The sequence below is a fragment of the Perissodus microlepis genome, chromosome 8 (genome assembly GCF_051167445.1).
Source record: "Perissodus microlepis isolate ML-2025 ecotype Zambia chromosome 8, ASM5116744v1, whole genome shotgun sequence".
Taxonomy (NCBI): domain Eukaryota; kingdom Metazoa; phylum Chordata; class Actinopteri; order Cichliformes; family Cichlidae; genus Perissodus; species Perissodus microlepis.
Window position 1 is genome coordinate 19,024,007 of NC_140468.1, and position 25,243 is coordinate 19,049,249.

Consider the following 25,243-nt stretch of genomic DNA (forward strand, 5'->3'; position numbering starts at 1 on the left):
TCAAGGTGATATCCATAATTAAAGTTGGAGACTGCTAGTCTATTGTTCTCATCCTTGTATAGAAATCAGCTGATTGTAGAGCAAGAAAGAAAAAAACATGTTTGAAGAAACATAATTGTAACTGTATCTGATTACTGAATTTAGGACTGAAATATAGACTCCCAAGTTTACACGATTAAAAAAAATCTTACCTACAGTCAAGCAAAAAATGGTTTCGGACTATGTATAAAGTGTGGGATGAATTTGTTTATAACTCATCTACCTGGATAATTAAGGTGTGGCCATGTCAAGTGCCAATTGTTTTTCAATGTTCTTCTAGGTCTCATCCAATACTTCAACTGAACTGAAGTGACTGAAGAGACTAACCTCTCGGGACACACTCATACCGAGCCATGGATCAAACCACCGCCCTTCTAAATGATAGACATCCCTCTCTATCTCCTAAGCCACACTTGCCCCCACTCAACTGATACAGTTCATGAATGCTAACTAGTGTTAGCCGATAAATTAGCACTCCACCACAACTCCTGACCCCCCAAAAAATCAACATAGCCATAGCCGAATGCAAATATTACAGCTTCAAAGTTTGGTGTCCAAAGCTAATGTGACATCATGGTGGCTATGTTCCTCTTTTATACTGTCTTTGGTCCCTGCCTATAGACTGTTATAATAAATGTGTGCTTCCTGGTAGATGAGTTTTGCTAATTTATAACAGCAGCTGAGATTTTCTTGTAACTCACCAACTTATCCACATGCTTTTTCAAAAACCTTCATATTGTATTTAGTTGTGAGTTGAACCTAACACATGAAACAAATGCAATACGATGGGAGCACAACATCGTATTAGCAGAAAGATAATGAAATTTACAAAATACATATAAAAATCAAAAGAAGGATTTTTAATATATCTTTTTGAAAGCCTGGATCTCCCAGAGATTTCTTCCTGTTAAAGGGGAGTTTTTCCTTTTCGCTGTCGCCAAGTGTTTGCTCCTAGGTGGTCATTTGATCGTTGGGGTTATCTCTGATATTGTGGGGTGTTTACTTTACAACAAACTAAAGTTTATAAAGTGTCTTGAGGCAAGGAAGAAAGAAAGGATCTATGAAATGTAACAAGGGTGGATTGTAGTAAAAGTACCATTTAACTCCAGCTAAAGGATCAGCAGTTCACTGTGGTTGAGTACCATTTAATATCTTGGTCTAATAAACATGCAGTCATAATTACGCAGCTATTAGTCTAAAAACAAAGTTTGCTTCCTTTAAAGTAAACACATTTCTGATGCAGTAACATGAGTAAGCGATAACATGGAGCATGTGATAACTGTGGCTGAACCATATGAATCAACTCAGTCTTGAGAAAAGCAAACGATGTTGAAACAGAACATCTGAAGAGTGTAAACATTCTCATTGCTGGGACACACCCGGTCCACAGGTCATCCTGTTTCACAAACTGCAAACACACACACACTCACAGATACAAATCTATTACTGTGAGGACTCACACTGATATCACGCATTCCTTAACAGAAACTCAAGTCCCAACACTAACACTAATGTAACCATCAAACTGCCTTTTGAGGCTCTATCCCAGACTGAAGTCCAGGAACAATGTCCTCACTTTCCAAGGTTCGAAAACCCCAAACTGGTCCTCACAAAGATAGACACACACAAACACACATCACCATCACACACATCACATGCACACACCCACACATACTATCAGATTTGCAGGGAAGCTCATCAAAAATTACAAAACATCACATGCCTTGTGAAACACTCAATGCGCTGCAGCGTACGCTTTGTCAAGCGGTGACCTTGAATACTTAAAAGGCCCCTTGGTGAATGTAAACCCCCCCCCCACAGACACACATGCACAAACACAACACACACCACCACCTCCAATAGTCTTCACAGATCACTGCCATGGGAATGAGTGATATGATGGCAGAAGAAGAAGAGAAGTGAAGACTTAACGAGTGACAGAGAGACGAAAAACAGGAGAAAAAAAGGGAGGAATGGAGGTACGGGGATGTGGGGGGGAGCGGTACCATCTGACTCTCTCCAGGGAAATCTCATCACAGCAGAGCGGGGGGAGGTGACTTCCGACTGGGGGGAAAGATTGGGATGAACAGATCGCGGGGGGGTGGGGGGTGTTTGGGGATTAACAAACGAACAAACCTGTCCTCACTTCTACTCTGCTGTCCCATCATCCTCCTCTGGCATCTGGACGAGCTCTATATTTCTAGCAAAGTCCTCCTGTAACTTCTGTAGAGTTTTTATGGTCAGCGTGTCTTTTCACAAGACCTTTTATTGGATTATAGTTCGCTCCAAAGACTCTCTCCTTTTTCGTTGTTCTGTCCTTCCTCTCTCGATGATGTGCTATGCTAGTCATTTCGCCTCCTTTATGTCCCACTCTCCCACATCTTTTTTTTTCCCTCCGTGGCCTAGGCATTCTGTTTGTTCCCATCCTGAGGGATAAGGATGGACTGAGAAGCAAGTAGGACAGAGAGAAAGAGCTAATGTTCTAGTCTGGCTGAATTTTTTTTTTTTTTGGCTTCGCCACCTTGCGTCACTCCGCTGGTGTTATGCTGGCCATAATATCAAGCGACAGGCCAGCTTTCCACATGATTGTGTCCTTAAAACTTGGAAGAAATGTGAGACAACAGAGAGGGAGAGATATAGAAGGAGGGAGAAATATGCATATAAAAAACAATCAGATGTGCAAAGTAGGGGCCGTACAATAGGAGATAAGACAGGGTGGGTTAAATTTACGAGGAAACCAAATAAAAAGTAATGACATGCAGCTTTCAAAAACACTGTTTTCTTTGGGTCGACTCCGCCCTCCAGCAGCACAGAGGTCAACTGTTCTATGAGAGATCCGGTGACCTTTGAGAGCAAACTTTGATGTTAACTTTGCATGATTTGTTTGGCTGCTCCACTGTAGCGGCAAACAGAGGGATAGTTGGAAAGGAGGAGAGAGCGAGGGAGAGCGAGGGAGAGAGCGAATGAACTGTACTCCTGAAACTAGGCCAGTCACTGTCTAGAAATGTGGACGTTCCCATTTCCATCCATTCCCCGGAGTAGCTAGCCTGCCTGCCGTCTGCCTGCCTGCTTGGCCATTTCACTGTCCACTGTGCTGCCTTCACTGAGCTCATGTAGCAGTTTTTTTTCAGAGTTTGGGCCATTTCCTGAATTAAAGCTACCAAAACAAAATGTAATTTTCTACAACATATCAAATACAAGTCCACACTCAATAGGTAATTAAAGCTACTTTTGCATGTTTAACCATGAATATTACTATTTTTTTAAACATTAACACAGAGACATGAGTCAAACTGTTGCACTGGTTGACCAGTTCCTTTATCACCACCTGGGACTGTAGCTTATTTTGAGTCAGCTTTTGCTGCAAGTATTACATTCTGCACAGCTGGGGACAGCTGACAAAAGCCGCAAAAAATGCATGATTTAACACCTGTTTGAGTAACATTTGCAAAAACGCTCCTCAAGTGGTCCAGGAAGTTACTGAGCATTAACAAAAATATGTGTGTGACTTATTTATTTCTGTTTTTTATTATTTAGAAAAATTAAACATTTGATATTGGTGTTTCATTGAATTTTAGAACATAGCATAATTACAATCACATCAAATAAGCAATTTATTAAACAGAAAAGCCAAAAAGTTGGTTCCAGCTTTTTAAAACATATTCTTGCATTAATGTCTTTGGAAACTGATTTTCTTCAGATGTCTTTTTTATTTACCTTTGTGATCGACTGACTGACTGATGGGCTAAAGTTGATGTCACACATGAACTCTGGCCAACGTCAAGGAGAATCAGGTCAGGATGTCATCCATCCATCCATATTTCTGACTCTTTATCTAACTGTGGGCTGTGTGTGGGAGGCTTGAGGTTAGCTGAGATAGTGAGAAAGGCAACGTACACCCTGGACAGGTCACTAGTCCATCACAGGGCTAACACAAGGGCACACACAATCAGATACCTTATCATTCAGACCTACTCCCAAATTAGAATCAACAAGTTACCTAACCTGGGGGCAACCCAATCGGCACAGAGAGCGTACGTCAACTCCACACAGAAAGGCCCCATCCACTCTGCACCTTCTTCTTCTGCATCCTACACTGTTACATTCCCCGTCACTCTATTCTGGGACTCGTTTTATGTATACGGCTTAAAAGATCCAAGATCAAGTGGCTGATCCAGGATTTGCTGATTCCAGGTTACAGTTGTTTAGTTCTTTGGAGCCACGTGGGAATCACTAATCACTAAACCCTCAAAGACTTAATCGATGTCACTTGGTAGATGATGGCCAGTGTCAGACAGACAGCATGATCTAAATGGGAAACCACATTATGTTACCTCAATAATACCAAAACATGTTTTTGTACTACTTATTATCAGTGCACTGATCACAGCAAGTTCCTCCCACTTGTGTCAACCACTGTTGGGTGGATTTCTAAAAACAAGGCAGTTTCACATACTCCTGTTTTTATGAAATAATCCACCCGTTTAGGTTTTAATCTTACAAGTTTTATCCTGTGTAAACCAATCAAACAACTATCTAACCACAGGATCAAACCACATCTATAAGGTATAGAAGACCTCTGTGATCCAACAATAATTACTTCACAGAGCTTGATTTAGGTGTTGAACTGAAAAACATTAGGTTGTGCTCATATTGAGCTTCTCTCTCTCACTCTCTGCATGCCTTTTTGCAGCATCTAGAAAGTACATTTCCCCTAATATTCTGGAGACTAATTCTTTGCCCACGATTAGATCAAAAGGTTGGGACCTCTGGCTGGTGCGGGCTGTTTCGTAACCCTGCTGCTGCTACCAAACCTCTTATATCACCGCTTATCTTTTTTTTTGAGTTGAGCAACGCCAGCTTGCAGGAGGAACTGGGAGCCATGTGCAGGGAGGATCCAGGCGCAACCATAAAACCGGCGTGCCGACATCTGCCAGCCTATCTTTGCCTTCGTTCCACCTGGCAGTGCCAGCCCATTAGCATCATGTAGCTCATGGCGCTAATCCAGCCAGGACAGTGCGACCTTAATCTTTTCACCTGTAACCCAGCTCCTGACACATCTGGCACATCTCCGGATTCAACAGCAATGTCTGCCTCTGCTGTTCTTGTGTGCCCTGCAGTGACTATAATAATCCCCGACTGGTTGCACATCACAGCATCACCATGGATTGGCGCTTATTAAACTGCACTCCCTGATCAGCTCAGGCATGTTGGGGATCAAAACGAAACACGGCGATCTTTAAGAGTGATTAAACGCTCACCGCGTTACCATCCATAAACCCATCCTACCATCAGTCTAAGCTTCACTGCTTACAGATTATGTTTAGATTCAACCTCTTAATGAAGCTTTCTGGTTGCACAAAAAAGGCAGGATTCTGCTGCAGAACATTTTTCCTGCTCATGCAGAACACATCCATCATTTATTTTGCCACATTGCCAGCAACCTCACTGCGAAGGCCGCTTTCCAGTTCTGTTACAGTAGCAATTGTACTAATAAATTAGCTGCTGAGAGGGGAAGTTTCTATTTATAAGGTAAATTACATTGTTGCGCCACCAAAGTCCCCCCTGCCCGGCAATGTCCTGCCAGCTTTTGTTCATATACTGTAAATACATCAAGATCTGAAGTACCCATGTGGTTTCATTTTTTTAAAGGGGGTTGGGTTTGAAATGCTTTCCATGTAATGCTGAAAAAGTAGCTTAAAATGCAGCCAGCACTGTAGAGATACACAAGAAACTACACTTCCTCTTCCCTCCCTGCTTGTAACAGACACACAGACAAACCACACTGCCACTGCCAGAGACAAAAGACAACAGGAAAAAGCAAAACTGCCATTTTTGTGATTCATTTCAAGGGCATTAGTAGCGGCACTCTCCTTTGACCATAAAACTCCACAACTGAGCATAGTTTGCTGTTGTTTTTTTAATTATCTTGACAGTTAATCTTTGTTTTATATTCACGATCATGTTAAAGAGAAAAAACTCTCTTATTTGGGAATACCACTTTCTACCAGTTGGTAAAAGGAACAAACTTTCCTATATTCTATAATGAATTGCAGTCCTTGGAGCCGTCATACTGCTGCAGCTCTGTGGCAGCCGTTGTGTTTTTTTCTTCCAGAGAGATCAAGGGAAGGAGTTTTCCTTCTCTGCCTCATTTAGATCAGATCAGCAGTAGGTTCCTTGTGGATCACAGGGGGCGCATTTGAGGATTACGGTCACTACTCACAGGCTGTTTCTGTCAGTATCAGTGCACCCACTCTTGTCTTTGCAGGCCTGGGAAAGGCTGCAGGAGTCACAGATGAGCAACATCTGATCCCGAGTGATCATTATAAGTGGGTATCATTTCCCATTTGCGTGCCTGCGTGCGATGAGTCATAGTGACAGTGAGTCAGAGTGCCAATATAGACACTGAAACTAGTGACTGAAATGTCTGAAGCGCCAAGATAATTATCTCAATGTAAAAATATAGCGCTCGAAAGGAAACGGCAGCCCTGAAAACCGCGCCTCTTCATCTTTAACGATCAGCAAACTCGAACCCTTGACTTTTGGAGAATTTTGCAAAGAGGGCAGTGAAAGTACGTAATGCGTTATAAAATCTACTCTTAAACCCCCTTTCATCTCATAAACGCAGACCTTCCATTTCTGCTCATCACACAGGAAAATCTTCCTGTCAAACATATTATAATTTATCTAGTCATAACATTTTTTGGGTGTGTGTTTACGCTATCGTTTTACCTAGAAATCAAGCAGAACTGCGCTCCTATTTGAACTGCATGTGACTGCCTCTTTACACAATCCTCAGGGGCACATTAGTACGATGGTGACTTACACAGGAAACCAAAAAAAGAGATACAGCAGAGGATTTGGGTGGTGATAAATGTCTTAACCTCAAACTTCCGTCGCCAAGCTCGTGTTGTTTTTCTCTTTCACAGCGATGTGCTTGATGCCCAGATTAGCAGCTGAGGACACATTTACTTTTCTGCGTAGTTCTCTTCCATTTCTAGGCAAACTCCTCCCATGAGTGTGCTTTTAGAAAAGAAAAGAAAAAAACAACAAAAAAAACCTTTATTTACTCTCCAGCAGAGAGTTCACTTTACCCCCTCTGAGACAGCCTCCTGCTCAGCCATGCATTACAACCCCCAGTTCTCATCACTTCCAGGTTTCCTTTGTTGTTTCCCGGTTTTTGTCACAGCATGACATTCTAATCAATAAGCAATTAAAAAAGGCAACGTGGCAGAGGCCTTACATTGCTTATAGTTCCAATGTTCGTTTGGCTCTCTCTCAGGGGTACAATGCACAGGTGAGACCACTGGTGTGTGTGCCTGGCAAGCACGAAAGCTACAAAAGCAGCTCAAAGTCTATGGTAGCTTTTATATCTGCCACTGCAGGTACGGTATTGGAGCATTTTTTTTATTGACTCTGCTGTCGCATTTGCCATTTTCCTGACATTTCGATGAGTTGCCTATGCAAGCTCCATGAATAACATTTAAAGCCCCCAGCTTCTGATTAAAGGAGGGGAAAAGACGAGCCAGCTCAAGGTCAGTCGATACTCGTAGTAATCTTAACCAGGAAGAGTGGTTGAAGCCACCCATCCTGTGGTTTATGAAGGATTTACGAATAGCGCCTGTGACTGTCACACCGTTTCAAAGCATCTGATGTTTGGCTGCAGCAACCAGAGATGTTTACATCATCATTTAACGCTGTTGCACTGCATCGCCTAACACCCCCCACCCCACCCCACCCAATTACAGCTGTGCTTGCCCTAAGATACACACAAACCTGACGAGCATATCGATTGTGTCACTGACGGTTTACACCGTCTTGTCTGCTAGGGTAGTGGGAGTGAGATGTGTTTATAGGGTTTGGGCTTTTTTTTTAAGCTCCCTGCATTTTTTTCCTCCTTCTGTTCTTGGCATTGTTTTCGAGCATGTGTGTGGCCTGTTTAATCACACTACTGTCACCTCATTCTTTAGTTCTTTGACCTGATAGCAGGCAGATGCGGCAGATGTCACCCATCAGCCACGTCCAGCCCATTCTACCCGTCACCTCTGATATGATAAACCTGCCCGCCAGCTTTCCTGGAGAGCGCAGTGGTGTTATGAGTGGACTGCGTGTGTACGAGTGTGTATTTGTGTGTGTTGCGAATGAAGAAATAAGGCTTTTCATCTTAATCAGCACTATTTGAAGTTTATTAAAGTTACCATGTATGAAAATCAAGAGCATGTGTGTTTTTGGATTCGACCCTTCCCGAGTTAAAACGAGTAGCACGCTGTGCCTGCGTTTGTTCTGTGTGTGTGTTACAAGCAAGGAAAACACAGAAACGTGTGCATGTGTTTTGCATTAATGCAAAGAAATAAAAAAAAGGAGGAGGGAAAAAAAATCACCATTACTAAAGTCCAAAAACTCCCACTTCTCCCACTTTCTGCCTCTCTCACACCTCTCCCCCTTTCTCTAACACTCTTCCTTTTTTACAGGCTGCCATTTCCACTAAATTAGTGCCCAGGGTTTTAATTGCAGTTTATGAAGCTCATTTATTGGCGCGAGAGTCTGTGTTTGTGTGATGTGGCATCCAGCAAGGCAGGCCAGTCTTATCCAAGCCTCCCTGTGGTTTTTTTGCTTTTCTTTTTTTTAACCTCCTTCTCTGTTGTTTTCTTTTCCCCCCTCTTCCTTTCTTTTTTCCTTTTTTCTTCTTCTTCTTTTTTTTGTTACACCAGAATGTTGTTGGGCTTAACCGTACATGCAGCTGTTTTTATAGAGAATTAGCACTTCTCTACCCAGCACTGGCTGTGTGGCTCCACACTGGAAGTGCTGCCTTTAAATCAGCCCTCCCCTTTAAAACCGCTCAGGCACGTGCCAAGAACCACACATTTAGCATACAGAAGCTAGCGTTCCTTATGAGTGTAATCAAAGCAATAAGCATTGAATTATATTATGCTGTTAAAGCGTAGCAACAAATGTAGTACTTTCTTTAAAACTGATATACAAGCAGTAGGTCGCAGGACTGTAAATCGTCACAAAAGAGAGCGCTCATTTGTTTCATGGCCTGTGACTAGCTTTCTGTCTTTAAATTTCTGTTTCATATCCCCTTTCTCTTGCTTTCTTCCTCCACATCATCCCCTCTATGGCATTGCCGTGACACCCTGGAGGCTAATTAAGCCTTAATTACATTTGTTGGAATTGATTTGTGATTTAGTCTTTCCTCTGTTGTTCCAGCTCATTGGCCCCCATAGAAAAGTCATTAATGCACCATTATTTTCACAGGCGGTCTAATTAAAGGGACATACTCTCTGGGTATCTTCTGATGAGATGCTGGGAAGGGGAACATGTTGGCGACTGGCACCCTGGTGATCCAAAATAGAAGACCCAGTGGGAGGGCATGTAACACAACCCTATGTGTGAGAATTAAGATGCTGCGCAGACAGAGGTTGCCAGGTAGTCAGTTTGGGAATTCATGTTGCTCGACATGGTGTTATTACAAGACATGGTGAGTTCAGATGCTTCAGAGGTGAAGGTATAAAACTGTGTTTTTAATTAAAGCTCTGCCAGCCTTAACCTCTTAACACTCATCTGCCAGTCTGAATACAGGAAACCCTTGCACTGTAGACTGCATCTGAATCAGTTTTGTCAAGCTACACCTTTGAAACTGCAAGGTTTCACAATTCAACCTTTGTGAATTATTTCTAGGTACTAATACCATCAAAGTAATCGTTGCTTTTTTGAAGGAAATGGCAGAAATACAGTTTCCTACCTTTTCTGTTGATGTACACTTGTTGAAGCGTGCTGCTCACTTATATTGCAGTAAGGGTATAATGAACGCTCCACCTTGAAAGGCACACTCTATAAAAACAACAAGCAGAGCTTAGCGAAACAGCTAGCCCGCCTCAGTTATAAACTCTATGAAACAAATAGCTACCACAGCATCACCTGCTGGTTTTTAAAGTTTTGAAGCCCAAGGATTGGCATTTTTACCATCGCCATCTTGTTTATAAAAAACGTACGTGATGAGGAGGGGCAGGTCTGACTTGCTCATTGGCTAATGGCTTGTTAAATAAGTTGGTAGCCAAAGTGCTAAAGATTTAAAGCATGTCTGCATTGGGTTAATCTTCCATCCTGGATGCTTAAAACAATTTGTGACAGAAAACTATGATTGGTTGGCAGGAACTGTACAGATAACTTCAGTATTATGGCGGTCGCCATCTTGTTTTTGCTTGTAAAACAGCACATGACCATTTTAAACTAGCTAGCTAGTCATCACACTAGCTAGATATCTAGCTAGCCTAGTTAACGAGGTGCCTTATTTACTGCGATATTCCAGTAGATGCTACAGTTGATTAGAGTATGCTTTAGTACAACCAAAAAAAAAAAACCAGCACCAAAGGGCTTTCACCTGTCAAGCAAAGTGGCCACACTCCAATAAAACTGAATGTGATTGGTCTGCAGAGATCAAAACCAAAATGGGTACCAACCTGTTAATTTCTGCTTCACTAATGGGCATGTTAACAAGTGGGGGTGACCAGCTGATTGTCACAGGTTTTTGACATCCAGCAGTTTGCGTCAAATTCTTCCTGCATCACACTACACCCTCTTTTCATGAACGGTAACAGCTTTTGATTTCAAGCAATTGAAATGACAGGTACACAAAATACAGCTGTATGACTCACATCATATCGTAAGCCCAATCCCTTCTGAGGAAATTGACCCCAGGCCTATTTGGTCTTAATAGCTGCACTGAGTAAGAGCATAGAGCTGCTTGCAACACAGCATGGCCAAAAAAGCAAAAGCACGTTTGACTCTGTTTCAAAAATAAAAAGCAAAATATGGGGTTGGCAATTGTTTGTGATTCTTTTAAAACATTGGTCTTTCCTTGGGGAGGCTTGTGGGAGGGATGCACAAAAATGGGTGGGGGGTTGCGGTGCATTCACATGTGGAAGCTCAAAGCAGTAACAATCTTTCCCAGCCTGCTCTGGCCTCATATGGCCTATAGTATCCTGCTAAGAGCCTCAAAGCACAGGACTATTCTCTCTCTATCTCCCGCTCTCTGTCTGACTGCTCCCCTTTCTTCCTTTGCTTGCTCACCAATGTGCTGCCAGAGTGACTGCCTGCCACTCTCCTCTGCCCTCAATTTTAGCGCAATTCTATCAGTTGTCTGCATGTACCCCTTCTGTCTGTTATGATTGTGTATAATGGGCCTCAGTCCAGCGTGCTGGCTGGCAAGCAGACGGGCGTGTTGGACAACTGCTTCACAGTTGGCTGGGCTGGTGAGCGAGGGGGAAGTACAGAGGGAAGGAGCGAGAGCAAAGGAAAGAAAGAGAGAAAAGGGTGGAGGGAGGGAACATCAGAGCTGGAGATAGAGCAAGAACTGGGAAAGGGGTCACTTGAGTTTGTTGCTCATAGGATATCAAGCAGCTCTCTCTCTCTCTCCACCCCGTTTAGTAGTCTGGCTTTCCTGCTACCTCCCTCTCTATCTCTACCAAAACTGCCATCTTTGGGAGTGTTACTATAACAACAATGTTCTTCATAAAACAATCCAGCAGCCCTGTTTTGAGTCCCGGCTTAATCGCGCAATATAAAACACTGAAGATGAAGTTCAGCCGAAGCATTAAGTAAGCTTAAGTCTTGCATTTCTTTTATCTGGCACTGTCAGCGCCCGGCGGAATATATTAAATGACTAAGAGATGTTTATCTTTTTTTTTTGTCCAGGTTACTTTGCAAGAGAAAGGGGCAAAGAATGCAGTTGTTGAGCTTGCACTCAGAAGTTAACTGTATCGGGAGTGTGAATTTTCCCTTCTTAAAGGTGTTTTCCTTTGTTTTGTTTTGTTTTGTTTTTTTGCCAGGTTCCTGTGTTTGCTGAGTTGTCTGGAAAAAAAAACGAAAGACAGAAAGAAAGAGAAGAAAGCAGCGCTCTCGCATTCTTTATTCTTGGTTAATGCACCATGAGAGAACTTCCATTTTTAGCCTCGCAGCAAATTATATTAAGCTACAGTTCAGTGAGCCCTAATGCTTTGAAAGTAACAAAAATTGACAGAAAAGGATAAGAGTTGCGCGATATTGCTCAGACTTTCTCCTGGCAGGGCGTCTTCTCTGCTTCATCTGGGCCACCGATCGAGAGAAGAATGGGTTAAACCTGTCTGCGGCCCACATCTGGGAATCATTTGAAACATTCCACAAGGCTTACCACATGTTTTCAGATGGACTAAATCCTGCGAAAGGCTCGCCTGTCAGAGGTTTGCAAAAAAATAAAAAAAATTACAAAAAAAAAATCATCTTTTATTTGCCAGGAAGGGAAAAAATGAGACAGAGAAAATTAAAAGGGTTTTCTCTCTCTCTCCAGGTGAGATAAGGTAGGGAGGTGGATGAGTGGGTGGCTGGGTGGGATACCTGTGTTTTTGCTGTGCAGAGGGGAGCTCTCTCCCTGAGTCCTATTGCATGTTGGTGGCATGTTATTTGAACATGTTCTGAGTGAAAGCTGTTTCTTAACAGCCATTTGCAGTTCAAAAGAGGCTTTGAGGCTTGGCTAACTGTTTCCATGCGGCTGATACCATCTACCCTGCACTCTCTCTCTTTTTTTTTTACCCCCCCTCGTTTCCATTTCTTCTTTATTCTTCACAGTCTAGCACCATAAAGTGAACCAACGTGAAAGCCATGCAGCCTTTCAGCACGCCTGTCCAGACACACTTACAGACACGAGTGGCACATCAAGCTTCTGGCAGAGTAGCAGTAGAGTGTTCGAGTGGTGTGATATCTTCATCTTACTGCGATATATCCATAAAGCCTCTTTTATTAAGCCTGATCAAGAAGCCTTAAGCCTCACCCTGAGGTGCTTTTTTATGGTGTCTGCTTGATGGTTTTACCATTATACTCCGCTATGAATGACAAGCCAATAAACAGGAGTTGCAAAGTGATGAATGGATAGGAATGGAAAATTCCAACTAATCTGGTTTTTAAAAGGGGGTAAAAAGGGATACAGTGATTGACCACCGAGCTTTGACACCTTCACAGTTTTCCAGCTGCAGGCTATCTCCCAAAGTATACCCAAGAAGAACTGCCAGACTGCTTCCCTTTTTCATGCCAGCCTCCTCCTCTCAGGTTGCCTTAGTGCATTAGACACCCCACTGTAATTGCCCACTGACATTTGGAGAGCTGGAAATGTTTCTCTTGGGTGTAGGTGACACCCTACACAGAGGGGGTGTGGGGTCTCTGACACCCTCTTCTTTTTTTTTCTCTTTTTTTTTCTGTGAACCAGGATGTGACATGTGGTATGTGGCCCCACGCTGGGGTTGAGCACATTGATCAGGCTGGCTAATGTTACCACACTTTGCAAATAGCACTGGACTTTCACGCTGGACAGTAAATAGGCAGAAACCGAGCACCTGCTAAAGGGCTCACACGGCGCCTTGTAAAAAGCAACATGAAAGGGACTCTCTGTTATAGTCATGTAACAACAACCATTGACACGGACTGTTTTATATTATTGTTTCTTGGGGGGAAATGACAGGACTAAGAGTATAAATAACCCTGAGGCCTTCTGAAAGCATCTTAAAGTGTGTCTGACTCAAGTTATTCAATGGGTGCTAATATTTTGTTGGAGTAAAGGTATAGTCTGATGATCCCAGAAGGTTTATTCTGTTAATCAATGAAATGAACATATGGGCTGATAAGCTGTCTGTGTGATAAATAAGTAATAGTATTCGGCTTTAGCTTTGAAAGCATAGAAATAAAGGGATATGGCTTATTTCTGTCTAAATGTAAAATAATTACTTTCTCACATGTAGCAAACAATGGGAGATACTCAGACACATTCTGACTTGCAGTTCGCCTGTGCCAAACATTTACATCCGACTTCACATACAAGTCGGTTGAGTAATGCCTGGAAAAATTCTGTGTTTCAGTGCATATGTGAATCAAAGTGTCTTTACCTCTGTAAAGGACTGAAGAGTTTTGTTTGCCTTTCCTATTCTGTTTCTGGTGCTTTAAGACCGCTGCTCTCTGGTGACTCCTAACCCTCAAGAGCTGCTCAAGTTTTGGAGTGAGCTTCTCCAACCTGCATGTGCTGTGTGCGTGCTGTATTTAATCCTTCAAGCCATTGTCAGGCTTGTCTGTTACTCTTTGCTGCTCTTTGAAAAAAGCGAAAGCGGCATTAGAAATCTCTGTATTTTTCAGCAATGTCAACATTTTCTGCCTGTAGCTGAACAAAAAGTTAGCGCAAGTGCCTTAAAGGTACTGTCACGCCAGACAGTATGAGAGCTTTGTTGCTTACAGGGAGGGCATGTTAAAGGCTGATTAAACGAAGCATGCAGCACACAGCGTTTCACTTTGCTTAACATGTTCTGATGGCTCTACGGTAGATGCTGCAATGCAGTCTATATCACTATTACAGAGCAGAGGCTAGCTCTGCTAGACAGCGCTAGACTGGGGAACCGTTAAGATTCAGCTCCAGTAACTTCCATTTTAAAGCTGGCTACAAGCAGAGGATGCAGCTGGGCTAAGGAGACCCTAGAGGCCTCACTATCCAACCTAGAGATATGTAGAGGAAACACAAAGCTTCACAATACAAATCCCCACACTGCAGTTGGGTAAATGAGTCTGAGTCTATCCAGTCTAGATGAACACATGCATGCTGGGGCCAAGTTTCACCTGTCAGGAAGCGGTGAAATAAGACAGCTCCATCTCTACAGCCATTCTCCTATGACAGCAACAACTTCCACCAGAGCATACTTTCAGCATTTGACGACTCCCTCATTCCACGCTTACTCGCATGCCTGCGTGTCCCGTGTCACAACCAGCACCCCCCACCCCCCCCCAAGCAATGCATTCCTCACTTGTGTGGTGATGTGTGACAACTGACACAGTTTAGTGACACTCACAGCTTTTGTATAGGAAAGCCTTAAAGGCAGCAGGGGAAAACAAGGAGGATACTGACGCTTGCTCTCTCTCTGTAGCAGTGTCAGTGCTCTGAGAGAAAGATGAAAAGCAACTGAGAAGATACCACAGAGGGAAAATATGTCACTAGCTCTCTTGTGGCCTTTTGCCCAGTCATAAGGGACAAGGGCTTTCACATCTGCCACCTGTCACAAAATGTTGCTTTCTGGGTTGGAAAGCATTCGAATGCAGTCACCATGTCTGAGAGACAGGGGAGGACCTGTCCTTTCTCCTGGAATACAGTTTATGTGTAAAGTGTATACAGTCTGTACACACTCACCAGTGCTACAGCTGATGACGGCATATCCACACAAACCTGTTTGGGTTTTGTTCAAGCAGTTAGCCATCGCTTCTGATTACTTTTAATAGTACGCCTTCAAGGACACAGGTAAAAGTACAACAGTAGTGGTTCTGGGAAGGCAGATATAAATGTTGGTCCCCACAGTGAACCTTTTTATCGAAGCAAGTGCTTTGTGGTTTTTCTTCGATTGCTTTTTCACTCTTTTTCAGTCCAGTCCTTGTACCTGACCATTTTTGGAATGTTGGTTTGTCTGTTTGTTTGTTAACCCACCTAACAGTGACCTGTGAATTATTCAAGCAAAAAAAAAACAAACAAAACCAAAATAGTAAGTAAAACTCTCTGTAAAACATGGTGGAGGCTGTGTCACCGTTTGGAGATGCTTTTCAGCCAGTGGAATTGGAGATTCTGTCAAAATTGTTGGAGTTATGAATGCAGAAATGTACAGTCAGATTTGGATCCACAATGTCATCTGGAAAACATCTGCTTCAGTTTTCAGCACAACAATGGTCCCAAACATACTAGCAATGCAGTAAAAGCATACCTGGATAGAAAAACACATGGAACACTCTCAGCCATAGACTGGACCTCAACACTACTGAAGCAGAGAATAGCAATATTGAAGGAGCACAGAGAGTGTAGTAGAATTTAGGTGATCCTACCAAATATGATCAAATTTGTCAGAAAAACACTCAGTTTTTGCTTCGTATTCTGTATTTACTTGTATGTTTGCACGTGTTGTTGAATAATCCCTTTATCCATTTCCCAAATTATGGGTGGCTCAAGGCTTTTGCACAGTACTGTATAATATGCATAACAGCTCTTTCAACATAGACAAATGTAAGGTGCGTGTTACAAAATTAAAATGCAGACTAACCGAACACATGGCTGTTAAACAGATGCATAATTATGCTTGAAAGCCACTGACAGCGCTGCCCCTCTTTATGCGCTCAGGTGGAGCATTCCTCTGAGTGGAGGATTAAACAGAAGAAGCCGACTGCCCAAATGCGGTGTGACAAAAGGGAACAGCACAACCTGCGATGGAAGATATTTTAGAGGCTTTAATGGTGTTCTCAGCAGGACACCGAGACATAGTCACGCAACGGCGGCGGGATCGTTTAAAATTTTATGCTGATAATACATATTTGAACAAAAATCAGAAAGACTGCACAGCTTTCCCGTCCCATCGCTATGATATGGAATTAATAACATCACTGAATTTTTTAAAGTGTCGAAATCATTTTAAGTTTCGCCCCCAAAAAAGTAAATAAAATATATATAAAATAAAAATTCATCTGTCTGCACTGTGTGCTTGGTTTCATTGTTTAGATACAGAGACGGATAGAAAACTGTGTGCATTTTTAATGGAGCATAAACGAGCTCCAAGAAACGCATTAAAAATGCAACCAAAACAAAGTGAGTGCTCCTTCTTTTGCCTCGCTTGGTTGCAGCAGCGCGCGGAGCACATCTGGAGAGAAACAGGACATCCACTTTTTCGATGACAGGCCCCAGTAAAGAGAAAGGGGGCGGGGTCAGGGCTGGTGTTGGATTTCACAGCCAGAGAACGTGACTGCCATGGTTGCTTCTGCGAACGTCGTTTCGAACTTGCTTGCTCTCTGAACGCCACTCGCCGACTTCTTACCCGCTGTTTGCCCGGTGGGGGTTAACTCACTCAGCGCTTGTGAGGGCCACCGTTTTTTGGAGATTTTGAGAAGTCGGCGGAAAACTTTCAAAAAAAAAGAAAAGAAAAGAAAAAAAGAGACTACAACCCGCGTTAGAAATACAGCGGCGCGACTGAACTTCCAGCAGCAGTCCGAGGCGAGCAGCAGCGGCAGGAGGAGGAGTCAACAGGTCCCAGGTATTACCATACACATGTCATTGACAGCTAGACAACATTTGACAGCATGTGTCCAGTTCTCGGGTCTCCTTCGGGGGGTTAGCCAGGCACCGTAGTAACCTGTCCGCTTTACACCTGGAGGACTTTGAACGCGTCACGAGTCGGCGCGGTCATTAAATGCACGGGTGTGACAGTTTTTTGTTTGTTTGTTTGTTTTAACGCCGTTCATTGTCAGAAGCGTACTGGACAACCTGACCATAAAACTCCCTGTCAAGTTGGCGTTCTCATGGCCAATTAAGCAAAAAAATAAACCATAGGTGTGTTTAACCGAGCGACGTTATAGTGTGCGAATCCGACGCTTCTTAGGTCGGCTAGCATGTCAGAGCTAACGCGTCTTTGCCTAGGTGGAGGTTGGAAAGACACCGGGACAGCTTCCTTTACTTAATTAACAGAGCCGTTTCGGTGTCCACCTACCTTGGCTGTTGAGAAAGTGGGGATTTACGGATTAAAAGAGAAGGAGGGGAAAACCCTGTAATGTGTGTCTGGGTGTCTCTGTTACCCTCTCAGAGAAAAGCTAGTGTTTTTGGCAGCATCGGGACAGCGGAATGTGGGGAGATAGTATTTCATTTCACATGGTGCGTTATGCACATTTCGCTCACCATTGTTTGGCTGTGGGCTACTTCAGGCTGGAGGTAAACTTTGCTCCAGTGCATAATTAATACCGGTCATGTCAGGGAGCCACTTCCTCGGTGTGCAGACTAGAGGCACCGGCCACTGCTTGCAATACTTTCAAGGTGCTCTGAAACTGAGCTGCATACCTGCTGACCCGAGAAGGGGGAAAAAAGTACTGTAACAAAAACAGCCACATGCTTTTTTTTCTGTTGCTTTTCTTTATAGCCTTAAGGTACATTGGCAAACTGACAGATATCTCCCCCAATTTGTTAACACTCTCGATTATCTGCTGTCAAGATAATGTGGCGATTTAAGGCGTCTGCATCACCTCAAATTAAATGTCAGGAGTCTTTAAGTATACCCTGCAGCATCGAAATCCTGCAGTGTTGTCTTGTAAAATGTTGTCTTATAAACCACAGATTACAGTGTTCTGTACCCTCTGTTGATAGCGGTACTTTGTAGAGATGTTTCCCTGTGTTTGAATGAACCCTCATTTCCTGTGTAGGATTTGTTGAGTGATTTATTTATTTAAGCTATGACTCTCTAGATCTTCTCTGCTGGCTGCATGGCAGGGCAGACCGGTTGTTTTCAGGGGGAAGCGATCGCAGGGTGGCACTGAAAGGAAAAAAGATACCCGACCTTTCCTGTGACAGTCTGTGACATTCAGAGCAAGATGCATTAGGGGAAGAGTCACTCACTGGGAAATCTGGGGTGTTTGAGGGTTTTCCCACCCTGTCACCTCCCGTCTTGGTGTGATTCACAGTTAAATGCTGTGCCCTCACCACGGTTTGGCAAGGCTTGGCCTGAATACAAGATTATTCTTTCCTACCCAGTAAGCTGTCACTCTGATGAAAATTTTTGATAATAACCTTCAGACATTTTGCATAAAATTGTTGTGTTTACTGTCTAGCCATCTTGTGATACCTAATCCGATGTCACGCATGCTCATCATTGTGTTCTAAAAATACAGTTCCCGATAAGCTGCGGGGTTATATGAAAGGCATGATACTGGCACTTGCGAGCAGATCTCATAGTAGCGTTTTAATTGAGCGAGGTTCAGAGAAAGGGTTTCCTGCAGTCACACACCGTTTTCATGCTAGTAAGATTTTAAAGGTTTTTTTCTTTTGTTCTCAGAAGGTCTATTAAAGATCTAAAGACCTAGTCATACTGCCCACTGTCGCATTTGTTAGTAAAAAAAGTGACAGGAGTGGTTTCTGTGATGCAGTCAGAACTTCTGTGACAAGTGTTGGCGGAAAGCAGCGACTCTTCTCGTGTGAACCGTGCCAGTCAAAGGCCTCGTGTGCCCTAAATGTATCATCATGTCAGCAGAGGCAGTGGCACACTCAGTTTGCCACCTCACCTCCCCCATGCCCTCGGCGTGTCCCTCTGCTTCCTCTATAGTTTGTAGAGTCAACTCAAACACTAGAAAGGGTTTTTTGTCTCTCTCTCTTTTTGTTGTTGTTGTTGGTTTGGCATGGCAGTGGTGAGTCAGTAGCTCCTTGCTCTATGGGTTTGGTTACATGTGATGACAGTTTTTCTCATCATACATGGAACTAGTGAATTCAGCAGATGATACGTGGTGAGTTATTAATGGTTGTTTGGATTGTTCTTGATGAGAGGAATTTATTTGAGGGTTTGTTTTAGTTTTGTGGGGTTTTCTTTTTTTTTTTTTGCACAATTCACACATTTATATACTAATATGTATATGTGGTGTAATATTATATCACTATAATAAGGCTTGTGTATTGAATTAATGCATTTTTAGTGACCTCCTTTTGGACTTAAGTATGTTTTTCTTTTCTTCTTTTACCGTTATAAGGATGGCGTCTCTCAGGTGCTTTGATTGTAGCAGTCTTGCTGGCCACAGTAGCCTGCTACCCTGTCGATGATGTGCCAGGCTGACTCACGAGGTTATGACTGTACAGTACGAAGTCAGCATGTGCTGACAGATGAACCAAGTTCACTGCAACTAGAGGTGTCACCCAGTGCTTTTTGAATGGTAAACACCTCTACCCCAGTCGCACCAACGCCCTGTCAGATTTTGATTGCTAGATGTTTTGTTAGTGAAAACCACACAGCAGAAATAAGAGTTCGACTTGCTATAAATAGGAAAAACTGATGTGAAGATTGGGGTTTCTTTCTTTTTTTGTCTTTTATTTCTTAGAATCTATTTGGTGTGCACAGGTGTTGGTTGACTACTGATGCTGCCGTAAAGAGTAGTAAGCAGCAAACATGCTTCTACGAATGGAGTCCAGTGGAACCGCACAGTGTGGCTTTACACTAATAAAACCAGCCTTGACCCAAATGAAACGGGCCCACGGTCTGTCAGAATAAATAGAAATAAATTAGGATATTACTGTGGTTTTTCTGTGGTGCCCAATGACGTAGTCGTTGCCTTTGGGACTGGGGCGAGTGTGGGAAAAGCAGGAGAGAAGAAGGGTGGGAGGAGAGTGTAGCTGAAGCCGAGTGGGATTTTTTTTTTTTGGAGGGGGAGTGGAGCCGCTGTGATGTGGGAGCTCCGCTCATGTTGGCCGGCGGCAGTTAGACAGGCCTGCTTTTGCATACTGATTCCAATTCTGTAGCTCTCCACATAGCAAACTAGCGTGCCTGGTGCTGCCAGTCACGTGAGGGTTAACTCCCCCTTCCCTTTTATGCTGCCTTCCTTTTATTCCTCTTTTTTTAATGGCTTTGATGGTATTAAATAATCTTTACGTGTCAGAGTGCACAGCTCCCAGTGTTCATGTTGGGAGAGCGAGAGAGCAATTAGGTCAGAGTGGTAGAATAACTTGGTATCATCTCAGTCTTAAAGTGGCAGGCTGCCTCGCTTCCATTTGTTCTTTATATTCACCTCAACCCTTCGGAGCAACATTTTCAAAGAGGTCCAAGGCCAGCTAGGTTATCAAAGCACTCAGAGAAAGAACTTTGTGTCTCTCTGTTGTATAGTCTCTTAATAAAACGTCCCAGAATGGATCATCGGTTGTTATTTTAGGTTCCTCGCTATGTTAATTTGCCTGAAGAATGAGGCCACAATTGTCTCCTTTTTTTCCTAATGAGGCTGAGCTAAAGACCCATATAACCTATTATCCAGGTTATTGATTTAGAATCTGTTTTGAGCTGCACATTGTTTTGATAGACCTTGAAACCATTGATGTTTTACTGCAGAATTGAAGCGCTGATCCCCCTCCCCACTTCAAGATCACATAAAAAAAATAATACACTCAGGGGGTTGTATTTATGGTTGACATGGCTTGACTGATCTTTGTTGTAAAGTTTCCCACAGCTTATTTTGCATGTTTGAGATTGCATTTCTACCAGCTGGCATGTGGATGTTTCTGGCCTGTGTCGCAGTGTTTCATTGCACTTGTCACAGAATTTCATACTATTTTCCACACTCATTTTGTACCTTGGCTTTTTGCAGAAGTGTCTCTGCCCAGTCGGACAGTCCCCCAGCGTGACGGCTGACATTTCCAGTGAAAGAGACCTATTGTTGCTTCTTAATCCCCCTCCACCCTCCTCTCCATAAAACAATGGTATCAATTGCTTCCACTGAGTACATCCACAGTTCTGAGTGAGAGACAGCCTGGCTGGGCCTGTTAGCTAGCCTGCCAACCGTCCTCCCAGGCAGCCCGGACGACCTCTTCATTCCCAGCGATAGCTCGGTGTTTGAGCCCGCGGACTGCTCCTGCACTAATATTACCTCTGCCGCATGTGAACCGGCTCTTGATTGCGACTGCACTGCCACCTTCTAAATGCACAAATAATAGCTCGGGTATATATTTATTTTCCCGCGGAGACGGCGGAGCAGACCGATGGCTTCGACACAACCCCGTCCCCCACCTCCTTAATGAACGGTCTTCATTCTATTTTCCTTCATTTTCCCGAGGACACTGCCATTAACTTTGACAGATGATATGTTCTTTTAGCGAAACGGTGATCCTGAGCGCACCGTCACTGGAAATTGGATTTGCACACCCACCCCTTTTGCTCCTTGCGTTTTCTCCATCTCTCCCTTTTCTCTGCTTTTTCTTTCTCTCTCCGTCAGCACTGAGGGACATGCTGTTAATATTCCTTTTAGAGCTGCGCTGTACAGCTGAGCTGCCAAGTTAACCTTCTGCTGTCATGAGTCAGACAGCTAGCTAGATAGCCAGTGTCACTTACACAGATGTCTGACCGGCCAATCTGTCCTTAAGTGCTTCTTGATAATATGCGTATTTCTCTGTGCCAAGTGTGAATGTGCAGTCAGTCATAGCATTCAGTTTTCATGTCCAGTTTGCTGACACCGATGTAATTTGAATGTATTTGTTAGTTAAATATTTCCAAAAAGGTGTGTAAGAGAAAATACAGATTTAATCTCATCTTCTGCCTTGATTTGTTACACTGATATTTTAGTTCTTACTTGGAGGATAAAGTTTGGCTGGTCTGCTCCCCATTTAAAAAAACAAACAAACATCTCTCTAAGTGAGGCGGTTGACAGCTCCCGCGTCCTTCCCAAGAAGTAGCATTGGCTAATGTTAAACGACTGCACAAACCAAGGCATCTTCACACTGATTTCAGTGGAACAAATCCTCTCTATTGTGCCTCCTGTGTGGGCGTATGTGGCCGTCAACAGTGTATTACCCAGATGCTGTGGTTGCAGCTGCTTGCACATTAGCTCAAGTTGCTATAGGCCACATTTATCAGTGTGAGGAGAACAGCGCAGTGGTGAGATAATGGTCCTGAACAAGATGATACCGCGCTCGCTGCTGCTAGCACGAATAGGCAGCTCCTGTAAGTGGCTCGGCACATAGCATCGTTATCGTACTGCTCTGCTGTCTTGGCTTGTGCCCGCCGAGTCTGTGAAGCTAGTGAGCCGCTGCTACTTATTCTGTCTCCATGGTCTGTCATCTCAATGCAGCCAGCCCCGGTGAAGAGCCATCACACCAAATCATCGTCGTGCTGGAACGTTGCAGCACAGAGCCCATTAGATGACAGGATTTCTGCGTTTGCAGTTGGAGAAGGTGATGGAAAGCCAGAAATACCCAAAAAGAGTGTAGAAAAGAATTTTTAAAACCAATTATATTTACTTTGGGGCACAACAAAGCTACACAAATCAATTTTTCCAATAAAAACAGCAAAAAAATGTTTATTTTGGCAGTTTAGACATGAACAAACTTGATGTACAGTACAACTAAAGGAGGTGTAACAGAAATGCACCCTGTCTGTTAAACTAGGCTGTCAGGCTTGCAGATTTTTTTTTTTTCTTTTTTACTGAGGCACCATAACCTGTGGCCTGAAATGATACACTTTCAGCCAATGAGACTGCGAGACGCTATCGTTAACGGCGGATCCTTTTGATTGGTTTTGTACTTCATTTCATGTCAACATAATTCACTTTTTTTTTTTTTGCTTTTTGTGTCACAGTAATAATTCTGTAATATGGCGCACCACGCAGCATATGGCTGCCATTTATGATCAACTGCCTCGGTAAGGAGGTGACTGGAATATGCAAATGGAAGCATGCTAATGGAATAGTAATGTAATGAAGTATGTTGTATATTGCCAGTAATGAGTTCTGGTTATTGAGTGTTGATGGCTTTTTCTCAGCCAGCCTTTGTTGTTACACAAGATGCAGTTTTGGTTTTTTTTGGTTTGTTGTTCAGGACAAAAACGCACATCATCACCCCAAAAAGCACAAACAAACACACCCCCACCCCACCAAAAGAATTTTGACAAACACTGCCGGACGTAATTACACATTACTATTTATTTATTTATTTATTTATTTATTATTGATTTTTGGCATTGTGTGAAAAGCATATTGATAAATATTTGGAGTACTTGCCCGCTGAAACTCTGAAACTAAATTGGGCAGAACTGAGACAGATGCGGTTCAGTAAATTAAACAAGCAATCTTCTCTGTTGGGTGACAGCACAATGGTGATTAGGGTTTCATGTGAGCTGCCCTACATTATTTATGGCTGTACTGTGGGCTGCCTGCAGTTGAATAGACCCACAGTCCATTGACTGGGCATATTATGGGAGGCCGACTCGAAGCGAGAGGGGGGGGGAGTTAAAAATGGCTTTATTTCCTCTCGAGGAGGTCCATTTTCATCTCAATGAAGGTGGAAGCCCCAAGCGTGTTGTTTCCAGGCCTTATGCGTGTAAAGTGTGTTGACTCTGTTCCAGCAGGCTTCTCTGCATCACTCTTCTTCATGTTTCAGAGTGATATCTGCAGAACCTCACATTTGTCCGTATTCGTAATCCGTCACTGCCTGCTCAATTTAGTTGCCAATTCATACACTGACTTTTATCATTGAATTCATCCACATCTGTTTGGACCCGAACTTTATAGTTTGGTGCCTTTGCTTTGCATTGTGACATGCATGTTTCTTGTGGCAGGGAGGTCTGAACAGGATGTAGACATACTGAGGTTTGAGTGCAGGTTTTAGCCAACTGTTGACCTTTTAGAGGTGTTTTCCACGTTCAAACACTCTTTTGTTATGGTGGGAGTATATTTACTGATCGCCCACTAGTTCCATTCTTGTGCTTGTAAGATCTTATGAGAATCTTGAGGGAATTTCTTCAAATTTAGCACAAAAACTCTTTGTTTGATTGTTATTTATTTTTTTTAAAGGGAAAGTCGCTCTGATCTCCCATCCCATCCCTGCCATTCTTGTCATTTCAATAATTGCAATTACATCTGGCATAAACATCTACTTGGTCTCAAGAATAAACTGATTAGTGTTTGGTGGTCAAAGTTCAAGTTCACTGTGACCTCAAATGTTTTTCACAATTTTCTTAGTCATGTGCTTAATAGTAACTAGTAAATCACCCAAATGCCCAGAGGAAACGGAGGGACCGACGACGTTTTATAACCAAATGTTCATTAAATGTTATTCGGTGCCCTTATAACAGAAGCAGGGATGATTCTAAACTGCAGCTTGACTTGGTTGCCAGAGGCATTCAAGTGTGAGGCTGTAATTCTAGCTGATATCCAAAAGGGGCTTTTGTTAATACTTCACGCTTTATTTGGTAACACTCCTTTGGTTCACTCACTGCAACGCCCTGATAAAGAAAGCTACTTTTGGCTGTTCCCTTATTCACGAGGGATCGCCACAGCGGGGAGCTCCGCATGTTTGATTTGGCACATTTTTTACGCCAGATGCCCTTCCTGACGCAACCCCAGAGGGATTTATGTCCCCTCCCGGAATCAAACCACCGGGCTTTCGTTTGCATCGTGAATGTGTAAACCACTACATTATGAAGACACTTTACTGCAGTGCCCTGTGGTGTTTAGAGCAGAGGTGGGCAATTAGTTTCCCCAAGGGGGTCATGTGAGAAACTGGGACTGTTGTGGACTGCTGCACAAATAAGCTGGATTTAATTCTGCTTGTAAAATTATTGTTGTGGCCCTCCACAACAGTCCCACCCCTGCTTTAGAAAATTAAGGAGGGCAATGGATTGGTGAGATTTAGCATATTTTAAAAAATGCCTTGATGGCC

The 25,243-nt window shown here is 43.2% G+C and overlaps 1 protein-coding gene across 5 annotated transcripts in view; it reads left to right on the forward strand.

The window, feature by feature from the left end:
• The first annotated feature begins 16,807 nt into the window (after window positions 1–16,807).
• The window catches only part of raraa (retinoic acid receptor, alpha a), a 139,475-nt gene continuing 131,039 nt past the window's right edge, over window positions 16,808–25,243 (forward strand). For all 5 annotated transcript variants that reach the window (XM_084938018.1, XM_084938019.1, XM_084938021.1 and 2 more), the window contains exon 1: window positions 16,808–17,111. The gene's annotated coding sequence lies outside the window, so the exon portion shown is untranslated. The remainder of the gene's footprint in view (window positions 17,112–25,243) is intronic.